The sequence below is a fragment of the Misgurnus anguillicaudatus genome, chromosome 19, assembly GCF_027580225.2.
Source record: "Misgurnus anguillicaudatus chromosome 19, ASM2758022v2, whole genome shotgun sequence".
NCBI lineage: Eukaryota > Metazoa > Chordata > Actinopteri > Cypriniformes > Cobitidae > Misgurnus > Misgurnus anguillicaudatus.
The window spans coordinates 26,430,058-26,452,807 of record NC_073355.2 but is presented as its reverse complement, the minus strand read 5'-3'; the positions used below and the strand labels follow the sequence as shown (position 1 = coordinate 26,452,807).

The window sequence follows — 22,750 nt, the reverse complement described above, 5'->3', positions numbered from 1 at the left end:
CTATGCTATGTTTGTCAGTCCTACTCTATCTTTTGGAAATGTTGAATAAATTTAAATAACAAATGGGACATTTTGTGTCTGTGGTGTAATGCTTTATATTTTTCCCTTAACAATGCGAGAAAACAGTCCGTGGATAATTTGAAGACCATTTGCATAAATCTTCAGATATAACATTGCATTATAGGCAATTTAATCCATTAGGTATTTAAAATGACATCAGAACGGTTTAAAGGAGGCATCGAATATTCATGTTTACTATCTCTTCTTTCTCTAGATTTTTTCTCGTCTCTCTATTTTTATCTTGTACCTGTCACCCGGCCCGACTCACAGAAGCACACAGAAAACAACACAGCTGTAGACTTAACAAAAGCTTTCATTAAGTGTGACTGCGTGCGTGTACCTCATTGCTTGGTTCACGTTGTCACCTCTGTTGCATCTCTTCTTTCCCAGGACACATTTAAACAGCCAGTGCTGATGTTCTGAGACAGGGAGAAAGATAGACAGACATAGAGAGAGAGAGAGAGAGAGAGACAGAAAGACAGAGAGATTTGTTGGCAGATTCGCATGTGGTGAGATTAATTATTTTATCACAAAAGCTACTGTCACTAGGGGTGACTGGGGTTGGTTGGAACAAATGTTGAGATAACTCCGCTAGATTAAGTTTTTCTACATTTAATGTAAATTTATGAAGGAAGTAACAAACTGAAATTATGCTTTTTTTAATTCAAGGCACTAACAATACTGCTTTTCAAGTGAATCAGATGGCTTTTTCTGTACAAGTAAGCACAAAAACAAAAGCTGTTACCTCTGACCCGCTCTGACCTTTTTTCCAGAGCTACTTACAGTGTATTCAAGCTACATTTGTATCAGTTTGTTTGTGTGTTTGTTTTATTTGGCATAAGCTCTAAAAGCTATTCTTCCTGGGGTCCTATAATCTATCATGTGACAATACATCACATTATTTTACATAAATATATATTTAACACAAAAATATCTCTGAGTAAATCTAAATCGAAAATAAGATAAGAGACCTCTAACAGAATCTCTCTGAATTAATATTAAAGGTGCAGTGTGTAACATTTATAAGGATCTCTTGACAGAAATGCAATATAATCTAGATAACTATATTATCAGTGTATAAAGACCTTACATAATGAACTGTTATGTGTTTATTACCTAAGAATGAGATGTTTTATCTACATACACCGAGGGTCCGCTTACATGGAAGTTGCCATTTTGTGCCGCCATGTTTCTACGGTAGCCCTAAACGGACAAACTGTGTTTTGGCACTACTAGGGCTGTCACGATTATGAAATTTGGCGGACGGTTAATTGCCTACTAAATTGTGGCGATTATGACGATTAATTGTCTGTTTTATTGCTTTGACATTTAATTCTCATACATTTTTTTGTTTGTTCATGAAATTATTTTCACCAACTAAGGTAATATTAGTACTGGACCACATGTCTGTAGTGCCTGCTAAAAAATCAATTCTTTACAGATCCTTAAGAATAGCGTCCTTTACTTCCAAAAAATTTGGAATTACAAATTTGGAATTGCTGTTTTGGAGATGTATGTTTTACCTGCCAGTTCATACGTCTTATCAAAGCTTTGCAGCATTCTTTAAATGCTGTTTTTCCACTGTATGAATGACTTTGCAATGTATTGCGTCTCGTTTAATACAGGCACTGCAGCTCCCCTTTTGTTTTTAGAGAGATATGCAATCATTGCGGTGATCTTAAATTATCGCGATGATGTCAAACTATCATGATGAGACGATTATTTAATCATTGTGACAGCCCTAGGCACTACTGTATTTTGTCTTAAACAACAACATGTTTGTCCTGTGGCAGCTACCGTAGCTTCTTTATGCGTTTCAGTGGACTGAGCCGTTGGTTGCAATCTCACTGCACAATCAATTTATTTAAGCTACATGTTAACTAGGGGTGGGCGATAAACCGGTAGACATAATTAACCGGTAGAAATTTGTCAACCGGTAGAGATTTTGGACTATCGTCTCTATCGAGGTTACGCGCCCACGTCACGCTCATGTGCGCATGGTTATGGAAACGTAACGTTTGTACATGTATTCTGTTTTAAAACAAGTTATTTTAAGCCATTGAAACACAAACAACAGATCTATATGCGTGCGCTCTTTCTGTGTCTGATCGCACAAGAAACGCAGACGCTGCTCTTTCTATCTGTGAGGAGCGTGCAAGTCGCCTAACCGCTGCTCATTAAGCTCGTGAGCATTTTTCCGGCTTTATTGGCCTTAAATACATATATGCGTCAAAATTCAATTTTTTGCAAGTATGCTCATAAACACGACCATTTATGGCTCAAGAGAAAGTAAACAGCTTAAAGAGAAAGCGCATGTGTAAAAGTGTATTAGATCCGGTCTTAAAGGGGAAGTACCCTAATTTTGCTCCTGTCTGTCACTCGTGTTTATTAAACAGCATTAAGAGAAAATCTCTCACTGCTCTTGACTAAATCACTTTTCAACCTTAAATAAAAAATATATACACACATACATAATTATTATATTTATTATCATTCCTTTATCATTGACTGTTTATCTTTAGAAAGCTTGAGTTTTGTTTGTTTTTATCTTCCTTTTATGCTTGTATAAGGTTTTTGTGAGAATTATGAACATTTTTATGGTATTAGAAATAACAGAAAAACCTTATTAAACTATAAAAAACCCTACCGTGATACATATCGTTATCATGATATAAAATGAATCCTATCGTGATAGAAGATTTTGGTTAACAAAAAAAAGAAAAACAAAACAAAAAACTTTTGTTTAATAAATGTAGCTTAAATAAATTGATTGCAACCACTTACCTTAAAAAATGTAGTAAATTGAATAAATATTTTTTTCAGTGTATAGGCAAAATAAAACTACCACCTATTGCATGCATTGTTGGATAATGATGTGTATCAATACTAAAAGATAGTTTTGTATATAAGGTAAAATGTGTTTTGTTTGTTATAAATTTATTTTAGAAACCCATTAGTGAATACACAAATCTGTTTTAACTTTAAACCCAACCTGATCTCATGGGAATTTGTACATATTTGACGAGTTGGAAAATTCGTATGAATTTGTGCAAAGTGCATCGTACAAAAATGGTGGTCCAACCCGGCCCTAAACCCACCACACAGGGGCAAAAGCAAATCCTACAAAAAACTAGGAAGTTGGTCGCATGAATTAATATGAATTAGCCACTTTGTAAAATACCTTTTAAAAAGTTTGTGTATTTGTTTCACTTTCCTTCCATTCCCATCTGCTTCTCTCTGATCCACATGTGCGCATTTTCTTACTTTACATTCTCCTTAATGAACATCAGCATAGTGGGTCTGATAAAATCATGTCTCTATTTCTCTCTTTCTCTCTCTTTCTCTCTCTCTCTCTCTCTCTCTCTCTCTCTCTCTCAACAAAACTGCTATTTACCACATCATGTACTTGGGGGTCTCTGGGGAGCCACTGGAAAACAAGATAAAGCAACAGCTACAAATATCCTGCGCTCTTCCTCCACAAGCTCTAACCTCTCAGAGCTGCTGCACTTCCAGACAATTGTCCTGAGAGCAGTTCAGCTCCAAACAGTCATCAAAGAGCTTCTCAGTTTAGTCTGATCACAGAGCAGTTTAAAGAGACTGTCAGACAGACATCAATCCAGCTCTGAGGAACTCAAAGAACAACTGCCTGAGAGGAGCTAAAGATTCACTGATAAGTCAAGCGGTACACATGGCCCAATACCACTGATGTACTGCTAAAAAGTATTTTGTCTTGTTGTCTAGTAAAACTAAACGGTACAAGGAAAATTTACTTTAAAAGGAATAAAATAAGACATTCAATGATAATTGTATGCGCTCATGCAAAGTAATTTTTTGGGATTTTTACAATCATACTACTTTATTTAAAGAACATTCTGTGAAAACATAACCTTGATATCTTTAATATTGAGTAAGGTCATGTCAAAGATTAAAGTCATAGTAAAAATCAAACTTTGCTCTTAATTATGAGATTTTGACCTAGCTTCCACAGACTCAATGTATTTTTCTTACCATGATACCATATTTATTTATTTACTTGGAAATAATGTTGGCTTTTTAAGCAGCAAAGATAATTAATTAATTTATTATAAATATCACATTTCTGAAATATACATTTATATTGTTTCAAGTTTATATATTTTCCTGGAAAACAATACAAATAAAGATAATAAATAAATAAATAAATAACTACTTAGTACGGCAAGAGAAACGCTATTTTATTAACAGATTTTATTGCTATCACATGTTTACTGTCATGTCCAAGCATGCACACCCACAGACATTACTGTGGTTATATTACTGTATATACAACATATACTATACTGTATACACAGTAAGTTTTACAGGTACATGCCAAAGACGGCGGTAGCAGTAGGCAGGCACCTACTGTACATTCACTGGATACAGTGTGTGAAGATTTATCACATTTGTCTTCTACAAATTTTACATGTAAACACACATACATACATACATACACACATATAAATCAAAAAATGACCAACAAGATATTCGGTTCAGTATCATTAATTACAAAATGTTTAATAACCACACGAGTGCCACATTAACTACCATCATAGCTTAAAAGCAAAAGAGGTGCACTGTAAAATAACCACGGGGTAATTTATAGTCAGCAAGTCATTATCATAAAATAAACCTCATCAAGGTGATCTGGTAGTTTTTTGTATCATCCTGAAGGGCTTTCACAATAATGACAGATTGGCCTATACATTATTTTTAATTATAGCATGGCTGCTTACCAAATAAATAAATAAACAGACATGAAATATTGAGTTATGAATTATTGAGTTAAATTGAATTATTTTATTAGAATGAAAAGAGCAGAGAGACATGAAGCTAGCTAACCATGTAAGAAAACGGTTACCTAGGGTATCGATCAATTATACGACTAGGCAGTCATTATGCAAACATATTTGACCACTGAACGCCACAACTGACCAATCATTATCAAGTATTCCAGAGAGATATGTAAGAACGAAGATTAGTGACTGCGGATTACACACGCAGTAACAATAGGATTCAACAGGGCTTGAGTTAAACTGCTCCGACTCGAAGCCTTGAATGTTCACAAGAGTCCCATGAAAAAAAAAACACAACACAGCCTTGTACAGTTATGCAGGCCAGAGGGAACTTCTAATGTACTCACTCTCACCCATACAAATCTTCAGGCATCCTTTCAGATAAACAGATGGAGGTTTATCTCTGGGAGAAAGGGCTGATGGTGCAGGCAAAAGGGGAAATGATAACTACGTCTGTGCATGGGTGTGTGTGTGTGTTGTGCTTAAAGGCCACTGCATCACTGAGGGAAGTTGACAGAGCCATCTGCCCAATTAGGCAATGCACCCATCGCACCACAGATCTTCAATTACCACACTAATCTCAAATAATACACTCACACACCTTCACAGGGCCGACAAGAGACGGAATAGTTTGTGGAAGACAAACTCATTGTTGGGTGACTTTCCTTGTAGTTTCTGACTCAAAGGTCAAGCCACACATGTCAAAAGACACTGATTTCCACGATGATGGCCGAGGTTTGGTCATCAATTTCTCTCGGCTGAAAAGGCCACAGTGCCCCGACATGCTGGTTAGTTAAAGATCTACTAAATCTTTCTTAATAAATCTATGTATGTTTGCGTACCCTGCGGCCCAAAAATACTTTAAGCAAATGAGACAAAGACACATCTTCGCATATTAGACACTTTCCAGTAAATCTGCACTTTGAAAGTTCATCGAATTTACATCTAAAGTAACTTTTTTATCAAACCGTGGGCAAAAGTAAATATTAATGCAATCTTTGTGTAATATTAAGACTCTGTATTTATAGAGTCTACAGTAGATATTAAATGACATTTCAGATTGGAGAAATGATTTATCCTTATGACAACAAAAAGCTCAATGGCCAACTCTAATTTACTCGCCCCCGAACATTCCTCAAAAACTCCTTATATAACAAGGCAGTCTTTGTGTTTTTGTACTTCAGTACAACACACTGCACTTAAGAAGAGAGCAACACAAACAGAGAGATATCTAGTAGTGTGACTTTGAGTGTCATACATCCACTCCACACACCTCCTGAACCCACTGTGATTATGGCACAGCCTTCTGCAAACAGAAATGTTGGTAACCACACAAAGCAGGAGTGTTTGCCTCTGGCTTTACGGCAGATGTGTCATCGCAAGACTATTCGTGTTTATGTGGGCATCGCAAATCAAGGCAATGTGGATCATGGTATGCTGCATACAACTACTTGAGGGTGGGGGTTTGACTCCAGTTAATTTTATTAAACTAATCCCTTCCTAATCCATTCCTCTTTTTATCATGAAGCTATATTTGTGCCAAATATAGTCGAAAACTCAAACGTGAAATGCAAAGGCCCATTATTAGTGCCAACACTATTATCTATTCTTCGTTTTGTTCTATTGCTCATTTCATTTATTTTTTGCATTATTGCATTTTGTCCAATTTGTGTAAAATAGTTTGTGTAAGAATGGTTGTGTGTGTATACATACTGTGCATATCAATACACTAATCAAAAATGGTCCAAAAATGCACCCAAGCTGTCACTGGGGCAGTACCCATTCAAAAGTTCCTAATATATTTTAAAAGGTAATACATTTGGTATCAATATGTACCTTTGAGGCACTAATATGCACTCTCTATAGGTGCAAAGGTCTACTTTTTGAAAGGGTACCGCCTCAGTGATGGTGATTTGTGGGATGCACATCCAGGGCACGAAGCTCCTGTTCCACCACATCCCAAAAATGCACTATTGGGTTGAGATCTGGTAACTGTGGGGGCCATTTTAGTACAGTGAACTCATTGTCATGTTCAAGAAACCAATTTGAAATGATTCGAGCTTTGTGACATGGTGCATTATCCTGCTGGAAGTAGCCATCAGATGTACATGGTGGTCATAAAGGGATGGACATGGTCAGAAACAATGCTCAGGTAGGCCGTGGCATTTAAACAATGCCCAATTGGCACTAAGGGGCCTAAAGTGTGCCAAGAAAACATCCCCCAGACCATTACACCACCACCACCAGCCTTTACAGTGGTAACAAGGCATGATGGATCCATGTTCTCATTCTGTTTACGCCAAATTCGGACTCTACCATCTGAACAGAAATCGAGACCAGGCAACATTTTTCTAGTTTTCAACTGTCCAATTTTGGTAAGCTCTTGCAAATTGTAGCCTTTTTTCATATTTAGTGTGGAGATGAATAGTATTCGGTGGGCTCTTCTGCTGTTGTAGTCCATCTGCCTCAAGGTTGTGCGTGTTGTGGCTTCACAAATGCTTTGCTGCATACCTCGGTTGTAACGAGTGATTATTTCAGTCAAAGTTGCTCTTCTATCAGCTTGAATCAGTTGGCCCATTCTGCTCTGACCTCTAGCATCAACAAGCTCACAGGACTGCCGCATACTGGATGTTTTTCCCTTTTCACACCATTCTTTGTAAACCCTAGAAATGGTTGTGGGTGAAAATCCCAGTAACTGAGCAGATTGTGAAATACTCAGACCAGCCCATCTGGCACCAACAACCATGCCACGCTCAAAATTGCTTAAATCACCTTTCTGACATTCAGTTTGGAGTACAGGAGATTGTCTTGACCAGGACCGCACCCCTAAATGCATTAAAGCAACTGCCATGTGATTGGTTGATTCGATAACTGCAATAATGAGAAATTTAACAGGTGTTCCTAATAATCCTTTAGGAGTATTTATTTATTTATATTTATTTATTTATTTATTTATTATTCTTGAAAATGCAAAAGACTTTCTGTTATGGTACAGACTGTAGCTATTACAATTAGCTGTATATAAAAACAACATAAGAATGTATACATCTGCCTATTCAGATAGCTAAGAGAGTGTGTGTGTGTGTGTGTAGACACAGAGATCAGAAACCTTGCACAGCAGCCCAATGTTGAGTTTGACCATGCTCTAATTTGACTTGACATTACCAAAGTGCAAGCTATTATGCACATTTGTCTGTTTGCAGCATTTCTGGCTGCGAAAGGAGCAGGCGTGATGCGCTTAGCCTGACGCTCGGCCGCATACGCTCATAATGGAGGTCAACATCTAATACGAGCTCTCAGCATCCGTGCCTAATGAAAACAAGTGTGTGTGTGTTTGGAGTAAGCGAGCCCCATCACCCAGCATAATCCGGACATATCCCGCATTCTCCATGCACTGTCAACAGACTTAAGCAAAGCGTACACAATCTACTGAAGGAGAAAAGGGCAAGCGCTGATAGCGCTGACTCTGATAAAGGCCAGCTTCATCTCTTTCTCTCCTTCTCATTCATGCCTGTGCATGTTGCCCTTAATCTTGTTGTTGTGTGATGACATCCATAGATGTTTATGGTTGTGTATAAAAACGGGTTAAAGGAGTACTTGACCCAAAAATGAAAATTCACTCACCCCCACAAACCCCACATCGTTCTCTCTTTTATTGTGATTTTTTTTATAGCGGAATGTATAGCTACTGTTTCGTACAGTGAAATTGTGTGGTGACCATGGGTGACAATCAAGATTTTCAGAGAATAATGACCTAAATGGTAGTCTACTCATCACACAAAGATGTTGTATGGCTTCAGAAAACTTGTTATACAGTGTATAGGTTGTATGTGTGGATGCACATATAAAGTTTCTGTGCCGGTATGAAGTTATTTAAAATGAAATCTGCCAATACTGATAGATATATAGTTCGGCTTTTACGTCTTGTTTTAAATTTTGAAACCATAAAATGCTAGCAGTGCAGTGCGTAATGATTGCAATCCTGCTGCTATTGTCACCCAATACAAAATAATCACACAGCATGTGTCCTAATATGTTTTTCCAGCCCTTTTGATTGCCCAAAATGAATCAGCCTTAATCACGATTTGTTTTTAAACAATCAGCCAATGTCTGTTAGTGAGAAAAATTGCTTTACCGATACCGATTATAGAACCATACATTGTTCACTGAAAGCCCTAATGCAGTTTGTACTCAAAAAGCCAAGCAATTATGACTTAAATTTAGCATTTTGGATCCATAACTTAACTATCTTTGTTCATTCAACTTTAACTTTAAACTTACATAAACCATAAACTTAAAAAAAATCAAGTGCAATTAATTTAAGATTATCAGTTCAAAATGCTAGTGAGGAATACCCATAAGCCCTTGCACCTGAAAATTTTGAATGATTTATCTTTCAAAGAATAACAACTGATAGGACATCCTGTATAGTTGATAATACAATTTCTTCTTATTTATTTTTTGTAAATTACTGTTTAGGTGATCAGTGTTTCCTTTGGTATGCATGCACCACATTTAACTCATTGTATTTCTCTATAATGAAGCTACACATGAACAGTGCAGTTTGTTGTGTGCTTCTGTTAAGTATTAAGTTCATTTATTAGTTGACATAGAGTCAGTCCTGAAAACTTTACATTGTTATATAAAGTTAAAGGACAAGTTCAGTATTTTACACTTAAAGCCCTGTTTTCAGATTGTTTATGATGAAATAGAACGGTTTTGACTGAAATTTGGACATGAAACTCACTGAGTGGTCAGGGGTGTTCACTGATATGCTCACACAAAAATCGCTGCAAAAGACGCTTTCCAACAGGTTTTATCATATTTTTTGTCCAACTCCATTGACTTGTATTAGATGGGCTGTGAGGTACGGTATTACTCCGCGCCGGGAACCTTATTTGTATTCTTGCAATTGGCAAAGGCAGATTATCGCCACCAACTGGGCTAGAGTGTCTATTATTCAAGCTCTCAGCGGAAGAATATACGGGTGTGAGGCGTTTGGAAAAATAGGTCCACAAGTTTACAACAAATGCTAAAGCATCTGTTGGAAAGCGTCTTTTGCGGCGATTTTTGTGTGAGCATATCAGTGAAGACCCCTGACAACTCGCTGAGTTTCACGTCTTTGTAAACGAAAGTTTAATGCATTTTAGGAAGGATTGTTCTAGTGCACCTATGCAGCCATTGTAGAGGTGGGAGGTGATAGAACAAACACCCGAAAATTCTAGGGACAGCATCATATCTCCATAACCGTTCTATTTCATCATAAACAATCTGAAAACAGGGCTTTAAGTGTAAAATACCGAACTTGTCCTTTAAATGACAATTAAGGTTGAACACCAAGTGAACTTAAAGGAATAGTCAATTTTCTTAAAAGAAAAATCCAGATAATTTACTCACCACCATGTCATCCAAAATGTTGGTGTCTTGCTTTGTTCGGTCGAGAAGAAGTTGTGTTTTTTGAGGAGAACATTGCAGGAGTTTTCTAATTTTAATGGATTTAGTGGACACCAACACTTAACACTAAACTCAACACATAACAGTTTTTTTCAAAGGACTCTAAACGATCCCAAACGAGGCAAAAGGGTCTTATCTAGCGAAACGATTGTCATTTTTTACAAGAAAAATAAAAAATATGCTCTTTTAAACCACAACTTTTCGTCTAGGTACGGTCCAGGGAGACCTAACGTAAATGCGTAGTGACGTAGGGAGGTCACGTGTTACATATATAAAACGCACATTTGCGGACCATTGTAAACAATAAACTGACACAAAGACATTAATTAGTATCATTCCACATACAACAACGTCGGAACGGTCCTCTTTCTCAACACTTGTAAACACCGGGGCGAAGTTTCGCGTTCGTCCTCTGTGACCTCTTGACGTCATGACGTATTGCGTGGGGTCAGCTGGCGCATCACAACCAGATCTACATGACGAGAAGTTGTGCTTTAAAAGTGTATATTTGTTATTTTTATCGTTTTATCTAGATAAGACCCTTATGCCTCGTTTGGGATTGTTTATAGTCCTTTGAAACTCCATTGAATAAAAACTGTTAAGTGTTGAGTTAAGTATTAATTGTTGGTGTCTATTAAAGTCCATTAAAATAAGAAAAATCCTGCAATGTTTTCTTCAAAAAAACATAATTTCTTCTTGACTGAACAAAGAAAGACATCAACATTTTGGATGACATGGTGGTGAGTAAATTATCTGGATTTTTCTTTTAAGAAATTGAAATATTACTTTAATTGTTTAAGTACACTGTACAAACTCCAAGTTAGGGGAACTTTAATATATAAGTTTTTGGGAGAACCATTACTTAATTTAATTGAGGCAATGAGTTTACTCATTAAAATGAGTTCAGTCAACTTCTTAGAGTTTTCAGTGTTGCGTCCCTATAGTTGTTATAGATTACTTGTGGTGCTTTTATGGTGCCTTGACATTTTTCATTTGTGGGTGAACTATCCCTTCAATGCCAAGATCAGTCTGGTCATACAGTTTTTATGAATATCTGTTTTTGTTTTTTATAAAATTGTGTGTCTTTTTACTTCTTATAAGTTTTCATATACCAAATATTTTATGATAAGTTTAATTGTAGATCTACTGGACTGGACTCAACTAATGGCTGGATAATGTCAAATGTCTAGTCTCAGAAAAGCTACATACTGTTTAAGTATGATTAAAATCTCTCTTGTTTTCTGTGTTTTCTTGTTGTGCTATGAACACTGTAAAACACTGCACTACAGTGTAAAAATTCCTTGTTGCACTTACATTTTTAAGTTTAATCATCTTGGATTTGCAATTAATTTCAACTTTCTTGACTAATGAGAAGTTGCTATAAATAAAGTTGAAATAACTTAAACTAATTCAAATGTATTCTTATAATTTATAGCAACTCCTCACTGGTCTAAATGAGATAAAATATTAAATTAATTGTAAATTCAAGGTAAATTCAAATTAAATGCAGGTGATCATTTGTTAGCTTTGCAATTTAGATAAATATAAAAAATATTGTGGGTGGAACAGTTTTAATACGGCCTTTAAACTGCATGAACAAAAATATGTGTATACTTTGAATTAGTTTGTGTGTTGGTTCTCCTGAGAATATATAATCTGATTATGTGAGCACATGCCTATGTCAATGGCTATAATTTAGAGTTATATGGAAGACCGTTGACCTCCTCTAAAAACATGTTCTGTCTCATCCCCTTTGTGTTGGGTTTAGCCCCAGGATAAAGCTAAATCATATTAGTGTTCGGCTAGTAGAAATGCTGAGTTGGGCATTTGACTGACCCACTGCCTGACTCTATCAGACACACGCACAACACAACACAACCCTCCTGATGACTGACTCACAAACGCACACCCTCACAGCTGGTGTCAGATTTAGCACAATGACCTTTGTTTCATGGTTTGTTGCAGAACTCTTAACAGGGCACATGCTTAAAATCAATGCACGAGCTGTCAGACTGATACTGAAACTGAGTATTTATTACTTTCTTTTTACTCTCTATGTACTGATGCACAAAGGTCAAGGACAAGTCTTAGAAATGTCGGTCTGAAGACAACTTATTTGTCTGGCAGCTGCAGACATCATCTTTTGCATGCTGCTTCTTTTGAGCTGAGATTAACTTAAGGCTTGATTATGCTTTACTTTACAACTTTTAACATCTTAACAGATGTTTAAATGCTACTGTAGGTATCACATCTGTGTCAATTGGGTATCACACACTTAACAACTGAAGATCACACACAATACTGGACTGTCAAATTGCATCCTCATGCCATTTCTGTTTCGTTTCGAGTTATGAGACCCTGCAGACTCGACTGCCCATCATGCACCACAGGTGTGACACATTTCTGTGAAATATGTACAGTACTGTGCAAAAGTCTTAAGTTGGTCGTACACCGGACACACAGCGACAACTCAGAGGTTTCCTACACCAGAAGTGCACATTAAATAGCGCGAGCCTAGTCAGACAGCGCCTACTACAAAATGTAAAATATACGTTAGAACGGCGCTGAGCTCCGCATCTGGTGTGCGAACCCCTTCAGGCCACCATCACCAGCTTTGTTGTTTTAGCAAAGTTTTAATGTCCATATTTATTTTCACTCTTTTTTAAGATACAAACAGAAAATATGTACACAAAATTAAAAACAAAACAATTTTCAAAACTAAATGTGTCTTCTTCAGGCATCAGTCAGAATTCAGTGTGACCTCTCTTTGCACGAAACACATCTTGAGCTTTTTTAAGGAGACTGAAGTCCTGAAGTCATTCGATTAGCATTAGAAATTAGGATTTAATTTCATTTAGGTTGAAGAGATCCTGCAGCTGCCTGCTATTGCTAAAATGGAAGGGGAGTTTACCCTAAATAGCCTACTTGAGACTTCAGCTTATACTTTATACTGTTTTTAATACTACATACCAGAGTTCTGCAACGGGTCGGGTACTAGGGCTGGTTATCGATTCAGATGTTCCAGATCGATTCACAAGCTATCAAATCGGTTCGATTTCGATTCTCGAATCAATTTTCGATTACGATTCTCGGGTCGGTTTTTATACTCGATTCACCTCAATGATTATAGATTTAATACAAATATTATATTAATAAAAAAAATTATACAGTGAACATAAGTTTACAAGTGGGTAATTAATAAAACGAAATTAAAAGCCACAACACTATCGTCGTCGTCTTGCTTGCGAAATCTAAAAAATGCCATACCTCTGACTTTTTATGTGAAGGTGGCATCAACGTCGATGAAGCACCTATGACCGCCATTTTAAGCACTGAATGAAAGAATGATAGGCTCCTTGGTAACATCGCGCAAGGCAAAAAAGAAGATGACATCTAGTGAATAAGACTAGTAATTTGATTAACGTTAATCTTACGTTCAATGTGTGCAGAAAAAATATGGGGGGGGGAAATCGATTCTGCTCTTTAAGAATCGATTCTGAATCAAACACGTTTTAAAAAAAAAACATTAATCGAAAAATCGCATAAAAGGTCTAAAACAGGTGGACTGTGACATTCCCAAAATTCACGGGCGGGGATGTGTGCGGATAATTAACTCCGTGGGGGCGGGTAGTAGCGCAAATGAAAATATGTGCAAAATTTGTATGTCCAAGGCAGGGGTGTCCAATACGTCGATCGCAAAGCATCATGGCATTATGAGAGGGGCCAATCAAAAACGTTTATGGCAGTTGCAGGCGCTTTTTTGAATGATATTCTATGGGCAGGGAGCGTTTGCACGCTACGTATTTATGCGCACTGAGCGCCTTGCGGTTTTTGCTGACTCGGTGGTTGCCTAGCAGTATAAAAAGCCGCGTCGCACTGCTCTTTTGTCAAATGGCAGTTCGTCGGGCCTTGCGTTTCCTAGCGTTTAAAGCGCTTTTGGTGTGATTAGCCCCTAATTGTGAAACACGCAAGACTTTTTGAGTTACTGTGCCTTTCTTCTCAAATGTCTTTTTATAAATCTTATGCCTGCCCGCTGCAGCTCAGTCGTCTAATTTCCGAAATTTACCAGGATGCGCAATCGTGCCTTCATCAGGAGCGGATCCATGCGCACGGTGTGTGTGTGCGCGAGAGAGCAAATGAACGAGAGAGAGATAGATAGATACGCTTCTGATACTGTTGTCTTTTTCTAGTTTGTTTCACTGAACTGCATCTCCGCTATTTTAAGCAGTACTTGACATGTACTCAAGGACTTTTTTAACTCCTCAAAAAGAATGGAGTAGCCTAATGGGGACAGCCTTAAATTCAATGTAGAGATATGCAGTATAGCCCTAATACGCTTTTAAATTGCCATTAAAAAATGTAACTGTGTTTTTTAGCAGGTAGATCTTGTCGGCTTTACCATTTTAAAAGTAGATCACCACACAAAAAAGTCTGGACACCCCTGGTCTAAGGGATGTGCACACCAAAACTTTTAAACGCGGAATGCCAGCTCTTTTTAGCTGTGATACTTCAGCTCTGAGCCGGTTGGTTGTTGTGATACTTGTCCAGACCCTCCTCCACTGTGATTGGACGGCCGTGTGAGAACTGATATTGACGAGCTAAGCTTTTCACCCAAATTTAAATTTCTTTCAACTCTCGACGCTCAGCGCGGGCTTATTTGAAAAACGCAGAGTTTCCATCGGAATCAATTGAAAACATGCGCCGGCCACGGGCGTAAAAGCTTTGGTGTGCACACCCCAATTTACCATTTCACATGCAACGACATTTGACCCATCACGTCACCACAACTGCGATAGTGCGCAACCTTTGTTGATTCTTCTCGTACATAGAAGGAGCAAGCATTGCAGGAGTTGCATAAAGTTTTGCCGTTGATAGCCGGAAGCTGAACGTCTTTTCTTAGAAGGTAGGTTGTTTTTTTTCTTGGTCTTTTTTTATTAATAGGTCTATTTGTGTATAGTTATCAGGTTCCACTTGTGCCGATGGTAGGCTACTTGAATGGCGCAAAACAAAGTGCACTTTAGCCTGTTTCATTAGCCCATTCATGACGCTGTTGTAATGTTGAGAGAGGTACCAGATAAAAAATGAAGCACTTTAATTGGAATGATTTTAGCGTGATTTATGCAGGGTACGGGTAGGGTAACGGGCCAAATATTAACGGGTCCGGGCGGATACGGATTTAATTTTGATATGTTCACGGGTGACAAGTCAGACATTTAGCGGCTTTTGCATCTGAGTTCTTCAAATACAATCTGTGCCGAATAGTATTGTACGCTGTAGACTTTCAGCACCATGGACAGCGATAACACAAAAAAATTAAATGTGAAGAACACATGAATGTGTTTCTAATACTGAATCCATCAGGCAACAAAAAAAGACATAACAAAAAGTTAAAGACATAGATAAGCAGCAAAAAAGAGTGTGTGTGTTCATTAAAAGTGATATAGGTTGCTCTAATGCATCAGTGTCCAGACACATGAGCCAGACACAGCAAATGTCATGCAAATGTTTTATACACACTCCCACTAATACTACCATTATGTCTGAAACTGATGACTAATGTGCATTTACAATTAAACGTGTGTGTGTGTGCTCGGTATGATAGACAACATTCCTCAGAAGTATCAATGGAGTCAGCCTGTATTCACACACACATACATACAGAATCAGGCTAAGATGCATGCTTGATCTGTAACCGGATTCTGAATTTCTGATCCTACTGAGATCTGAGACCCAAAGCAAGCCGTCTGATAATTATGCACATTTTAATCAGTCATATCCCCGTTTCCTCCAGTAAAGCTCTGTGTATATGTGACTCTGTGTGTGTGTGTGGGTAAGATGGGAATTGGAAAATAGAACAGGACCACAAACGCACTTGGGGTACAGAAGCAGTAAGTGTATTTGTGTGTATGTGTGTGTAACAAAGTCAAGGGTAAAAAACTATTACACTAAAGTGGACCTCAGGCCCCTGTACGACTTAATGGCTTTTTCCCCGTTTTCTCTCCCTCTCTTTCTGTAGCTCTGGGTCTCATTCCTCTCCTATAATCCCACATGCTCAGACGTAGCAGGTAAATTGACTTTTCAGTGACAGACACAGGGGCTTTTCTTTGGGGCCTGACGGCAGCCGCTGCGTTCCTCACCTGTGACAGAGCATGTCTGTGGCTCACATCCGTGCTTCATTCTCAGTGCTGCTGCCATTAGCTCCAGATCACTGCTACCATTAAAGAAACCTGAGGCCAAAACAGCACTCCAACCATCATCAGCCCCCCCACACACCCATACATACACACACACAATCCATCAGAACCACAAATAAACTCTTAGAAGAACGATTTATCCACTCATATTTTTTTGCAACATATTTGGTTCAAAAGGAAAGGAAAGGACGCTTTTCATCTTATATTGGCATGAATATGAATATACTAATGATACTGTATTACGTTTTTTTTTTTGTTACAATTCCGCATTGGTGATTCAATGAATAGTGTGAGTCTTCACATGAAACACACATTTAAGTTGCTTTGGATAACCAAATACAACAAATGATGTTTTACAATGACAATACAGTGTGCAATCCTGCTGTCTGCGCTGTATTTCAAATATGCACATAAAGCATATGCATACACACGTGCATATCCATGTAAGCAAGTTCTGTCCTGTGAATGAGGTGGAGTCAGCCAAATTCAGTAAATGCCTCAAGGGGACGCAGACTTCATTTTAGCGTATTAGTGTGTGTGTGTGTGTGTGGTCTATTTTCTCTAATTGCTTAGAATTAGAACAAGTTTGTTCATATTAAGCAGCAACAACGATTGGTCGTTAATCGTTATGCTAACTGCTGGCAACTTGTTTCCTGGACCTCTCAATGAAGATATACATTCATCCATTGACTTATTCCAGCAGTATTTGTGGAATAATTTGTGTCTGTGTATACCCCTGATCAGGCGGTTTTCTTCCACTACTGTAATCTAAGACTCATAGAGTAATTTAGACAGCAGACAAATCTGTTGTGCTCTCTTAGCATAAACAGTGTCAATAGAGCCATGTGGCGCTCCATAGTAACGAATGGACCTGAATATGAAGTCCTCAGCGCAGCTGTGTACATTAGCAAGCTAAACTCTCCGAGGGACCAATTGAAATAAGTTGCTATTTGCTGCGCTCTGCCTTGTGTGCTAATTGTACAGGCACTTGTGAGAAATGGCTCACACAAATAAAACATTCACCATTACAGGTATTTGAAAGTTTGATTTATACATTAAGTATATACATTAAGTATACATTTCAACCCTCTGCACATACAATGATGTGCTAACTTACTACTGTAGTAAGCAATCATTTTTTGGCAAACTTTACATTACTTTAATAATGTACTGAACTACAATAGTCTCGGTCAGCAAATTCATCCCGTTTTTTCCGTTTCTGTTTTCTATTCCTCTCACCTCTCAACCAAACTTCATCTCTTCATCTGTGTTTGTTTGTCATCTCCACTGACACGCTTTCAAGCTTCAGCTTTTATGTGATTTTATCACATAGCATCAGCCAAAAAAAAGTTGCCATTACTCAAAGCTCTCTGACACGCGTGCACACTCAGATTGATGTGAGCATTCACAGCTGTCTGCATCCCTCTCATGTTGTATGTGATTCAGGATGATAAGTAGAAAACCAGAGTTGTCGCCGTATTAACGTAAAGGTCACGTAAGGAATCATTTCTCATCTTCTCGCATGTCCTTTTTACTCTCTCTCTCTCTCTCTGTTTCTGCTCATATATCTACCGCATTGCTCCTCTTTCCAAGATTTTAGCATTCACGCACAGTGACACCATTAGGCTTCACATATATCTGGAGATGACAGAGAATGTCAAGCTCTTCTCTGCTATCAGCAACTAAACAAAGATGCACTCTGTGTCAGTGGTTTCTAAGGTTTCGAAGCTTCTAGATCTCGTTTTGAGAGCTTATATGCAAAACCCTCTATGTGCATTTTTTATCAACTCTTAATGGATTCTGCCAACAAAGTGCTATTTCTGATTGACCTGCATTAAATTTTAAAGGGGTCATATCATGAAAATCTGACTTTTTCATGTTTAAGTGCTATAATTGGGTCCCCAGTGCTTCTATCAACCTAGAAAATGTCAAAAAGATCAACGCAGTAACTTAGTTTTGGTAAACCATTCTCTCCAAGCATGTGAAAAATAGCTCATTGAAATTTGACTTCCTCTGTGATGTCAGAAGGGGATAATACCGCACCTTAATCTGCACTATCCAACCACGGCACTGCCATTTAGTGCAGAGATCAACTCATTTGTATTTAAAGGACAATTTTAACATGCTATAATAAATTATCTATGTGTTATTTTGAGCTAAAACTTCACATACTTTGGAGACACCAAAGGTTTATTTAACATATTAAAAAGTCTTGTGAAATGTCCCCTTTAAGTGAAAGTATTTGATGAAATATAATGCGTGATAAGAGCATTCGGTTTAGAGTATCATTATCTCATTTTTGATGGTGGCATTTAGGGGCTTTGCGTTTAGTGGTGCATTCACACCAGCCGTGGTAGAGGCGGCAAAAACGCTCTATTTGTGCGTAGTTTGGCGCTTAAACATTTGAGTTTACTCGCTTCATTCGCGCGTGAAATTCTAGACACGCGAATGAGGCGAAATCGCATCTACCGTGCCGCACTAAACGCCTCATTCTTGCCATGAGACCTCCAGACGCGCGTCAACGTGTCTTTACATTGACTTAACTTTGAAATCACTCGCACTTGACGTCTCTAACGCGGCTGGTCTGAACGCAGCATTACGATGAGTTTACACCAGCTGCGTTTGAGACGTCAAATTCACCGTTTGAACAAGTAGAGTTTACCTGCTTCATTTGCGCGTGCAAGCCGTGCGTGAAATTTCTAGTCATCGAGACATTCACGCAGAAATTCGCGTCATGGGAGGGGCTTCTGCGACTCCGCTCGCTTCCTGTAATCACGTCACTACTAGAGCAAGCATCTGATTGGTTAATGCGGCGTCTTTTTCCGCCAAAGTTCAAATTTTTCAACTCTTGCGTTTTCCGCAGCAATGCTCAATTTGCGCCATTTGCGCGAACTAGACGCGCAAATGAGGCTTCTTTCGCGCCACGAGACCTCCAGACATGCATCAACATGTCTTCACATTGACTAAACATTGAAATTACCCGCGCTTGCCGCCTCTACCGTGTCTGGTGTGAACCCTAAATAAGACTAGATACGACAGGTAGATACAACACTGATCTGTCACAAGTCACAAGTCTCAATAAAAACAAGAAAACATTTTTAGTCTTATCTAAACAAACCAATATTAACAGATGCAGTTCTGAAATAAATAGCAAACTTGCACCTACTCAAACATACAGTACATAACAGACTTGCACCTACTATGACTTGCATAACATTAATGCAATTATTAAATTCAATCCAATAAATTGTTCTAATGAATATAGTTCTAATTTGATGTTTCTTCATACTTTTTTTCTGGTGGAGCTGTGAAGTTTAAGATAAACATGATTGAGAAAAACCATGGTAGGTGGCCTAAAGTGTCCAAGGTTACTTTAAAAAGAGAAATACACACACACTAAAGGCACATTAGTCAATTTATGAATGTCTGCATGTATTTCTATTAATTACTCCATTTAACTCTCTGGGTCTTTAACACTCACACCCATATTTCTCCTTTCTTCTGTCCCCACACCCCTCCCTTGTCACCAACAGTTCAATTAACTGCTCAGGCATTAGCGCACAGACACTTTGGCTGGCTGTTAATTTAAATCACCCGTCACATTATACTTGCCTCATATTCATCACCTTCTCATAACCTTGTCATTTCTCTGACAAACTTCCTTTCCTTACATCTCTCCTCCTCTATTTTACTCACCATAGTGGTCACTGTAACTGTAGTTAACACTGTAGTAACATTAAACAACTCGTGAGGATTGTTGGAGGGTAGTGGGTTTTTAAAAGGTGAACTTATAAAGAATATTTATTCTGTGATTGTGATGCTTAGATTTATTCTTATATATTAGTGGTTTATTATCTCAAAGAGATACAAACTGATCATGTTCTGTCCTGTTTACCATTTCCTCTTTACTTCTGTTTCTCAATGTAATATACTTCATTAAACAGCTGTGTTAATTTTGCATCTGCATTTCAGAGCGTCTTGTTCACTAACCAACCACAATCCAATTTATTCTGCACTGCAATGAAGTGTTTATATTAAATAACCATTATCCTTTTTAATGCAAACAGACTTCCTTTCTATGCAAATAAGATTCGTTACAGATTGTACCTTATAAGGCTGTTATTTTCTTAATGCAATATAAATAAAACAAGTGCAAACCTGAATTTTGTGTGCTGTATTTTCTCATTTATCTACAGTATCTGGCAGACAGAAGCATTATTACAAAGCATACATTCAGATGTGCATATTAAACAAACATTACTGCATTTCACAGAGATTCAGCTGCCTGGACTGCAGTGCTGCAGTGGTGGAGTCCATGACCTTTTGCACTAGAATGTGATCTTTGCAGAATGGTAAGGCTGCATTACTTCATAAAGGCTGTCTGTATCTGTGCATGCATGTGTTAGTTTACACTATACAAAATCTATAGACAGGCATAATATAATGTCACTTACACACCGAAAGAGAAAAAAAGCATCACATATGATTTCTGTGACCCTGTATGTGAAAACCGAGCTTGAGTAAGTTTTTTGTGATTTACTGTTCTGTGAAAAATACAATCTTGATGTTTTTAATATTGACCAGATTAAGGTCATGATTGAAATCGATGATTTCAACTTTGACGCTTCAAATCTGATAATTAAATTACAGGCATGGTCAGGTTTGTAAACATGCATTGTACTGTACACTCACCTAAAGGATTATTAAGAACACCATACTAATACTGTGTTTGACCCCCTTTCGCCTTCAGAACTGCCTTAATTCTATGTGGCATTGATTCAACAAGGTCCTGAAAGCATTCTTTAGAAATGTTGGCCCATATTGATAAGATAGCATCTTGCAATTGATGTAGATTTGTGGGATGCACATCCAGGGCACGAAGCTCCCGTTCCACCACATCCCAAAGATGCTCTATTGGGTTGAGATCTGGTGACTGTGGGGGCCATTTTAGTACAGTGAACTCATTGTCATGTTCAAGAAACCAATTTGAAATGATTCAAGCTTTGTGACATGGTGCATTATCCTGCTGAAAGTAGCCATCAAAGGATGGTTAAAGAGATGGTCATGGTCAGAAACAATGCTCAGGTAGGCCGTGGCATTTAAACGATGCCCAATTGGCACTAAGGGGCCTAAAGTGCCAAGAAAACATCCCCCACACCATTACATTACCACCACCAGCCTGCACAGTGGTAACAAGGCATGATGGATCCATGTTCTCATTCTGTTTACGCAAAATTCTGACTCTACCATTTTTCCGCTCTTCGACTGTCCAATTTTGGTGAGCTTGTGCAAATTGTAGCCTCTTTTTCCTATTTGTAGTGAAGATGAGTGGTACCCGGTGGGGTCTTCTGCTGTTTTAGCCCATCCGCCTCAAAGTTGTGCGTGTTGTGGCTTCACAAATGCTTTGCTGCATACCTCGGTTCTAACAAGTGGTTATTTAAAGTTGCTCTTCTATCAGCTTGAATCAGTCGGCCCATTCTCCTCTGACCTCTAGCATCAACAAGGCATTTTCGCTCTCAGGACTGCCGCATACTGGATTTTTTTCACTTTTCAAATCAATCTTTGTAAACCCTAGAAATGGTTGTGTGTAAAAATCCCAGTAACTGATCAGATTGTGAAATACTCAGACCGGCCTGTCTTGCACCAACAACCATGCCACGCTCAAAATTGCTTAAATCACCTTCCTTTCCCATTCTGACATTCAGTTTGGAGTTCAGGAGATTGTCTTGACCAGGCCCACACCCCTAAATGCATTGAAGCAACTGCCATGTGATTGGTTGATAAGATAATTGCATTAATGAGAAATTGAGCAGGTGCTCCTAATAATCATTTAGGTGAGTGTATAATCCAAACAGTATGTGCATGCATACTTGCAGGAGAAAAGTGATGAGCACATTTGTTTCCCTTTGTGGGGCCATAAAAGAACACAATGTGTAACCGCGCACAGAGACAGACATATTTCCTCTGTACAAGTCTCTATGGAACTACAACAGTCTGGAGGACACGATCTATCAGCGGTTCAAGTCTAAAACCCCAGTGGAGTACTGGTTGCGCTGTATGTGTATGAATGTGTGATTGTACGCGCGTGTGTTTGTTAGGTGGAAATCCAAGTGTAAGCAACAGAGGGACTCGGCTACAGATAAATAATTTATCTAAGAGGCTAAGCAACCTTTTAACTGCACCTCAGAATACTATTTTAGCTCTTTTCTCTGCAGGCCATTTATAAGA

General features: G+C 38.2%; 1 long non-coding RNA gene across 1 annotated transcript in view; it reads right to left on the bottom strand.

Moving 5' to 3' along the window:
- Window positions 1-178: 178 nt before the first annotated feature.
- Window positions 179-22,750, bottom strand: part of LOC129436099 (uncharacterized) — a 70,484-nt gene continuing 47,912 nt past the window's right edge. The window contains exon 4 of the long non-coding RNA XR_012359244.1: window positions 179-479. This is a non-coding gene — a long non-coding RNA (uncharacterized lncRNA). The remainder of the gene's footprint in view (window positions 480-22,750) is intronic.